The sequence below is a fragment of the Octopus bimaculoides genome, chromosome 17 (genome assembly GCF_001194135.2).
Source record: "Octopus bimaculoides isolate UCB-OBI-ISO-001 chromosome 17, ASM119413v2, whole genome shotgun sequence".
Taxonomy (NCBI): domain Eukaryota; kingdom Metazoa; phylum Mollusca; class Cephalopoda; order Octopoda; family Octopodidae; genus Octopus; species Octopus bimaculoides.
The window spans coordinates 13,675,535-13,676,409 of record NC_068997.1 but is presented as its reverse complement, the minus strand read 5'-3'; positions in this window follow the sequence as shown (position 1 = coordinate 13,676,409).

Here is an 875-nt window from a genome sequence, read left to right as displayed (position 1 = left end):
ATATATTATAGAAACTTGCTCCCTTACTACACGGTTCCGGGTTCACTCTCACTACGTGGCACTTTGGGCAAGCGTCTTCTATTATAGCCTCGGGTCGACCAAAGCCTTGTGAGTAGATTTCCTAGAGAGAAACTAAAAGAAACCCGTCATCTATGTATGTATGTGTGCGCGCACGCGCGTGCGTGCGTGTGTGTGTGTATGCCTGTGCGTGTCTTTGTGTCTGTGTTTGTCCCCCTCCCCCGCCTATCACCGCTTGACAACCGGTTTTGGTGTGTTTGCGTTCCTGTTTATAACGGTTCGGCAAGTGAAACCGATAGAATAAGTACTAGGCTTACAGGGAATAAGTCCTGGGGTCGATTTGTTCAACTGAAAAAAACCCTTCAAGGCGGTGCTCCAGCATGACTGCAGTCAACTGAAACAAGTAAAAGAACAAAAGAGTATCATCATGGTTTCAGTTGGTGCCTAATACCATTCTTACAGTTGATGATAAATAATTTTGTCTGACGATTATTACATCGACCGACACTGAAACCCTGAACACATCGTCACTGATTCAAATATAATTAGAATTACTTTATCCTCTATATTCCACATATACCTAAATATCCATTTTAAGATCATAAAGGAAAATACTTTTCAATATGGGAGGTGTCGCCTTCTGGCGGGGCGTGGAAAATTTTATGTGGGTACTCGGAACAAAAGATGCGGTGGGAGTGGTGGTTGATGTATCTTGTAGTTGTTCTAATTTTCGAAAATATTTCCCGTTCGACGTACGAATTATCTTGTAAAATTAGTAGTCGAAATGTTGTTTTGACATTTTATATTATATTGGTGAAATGACTTATATGCAAATAGCCCTTTATTGACGATCGGCT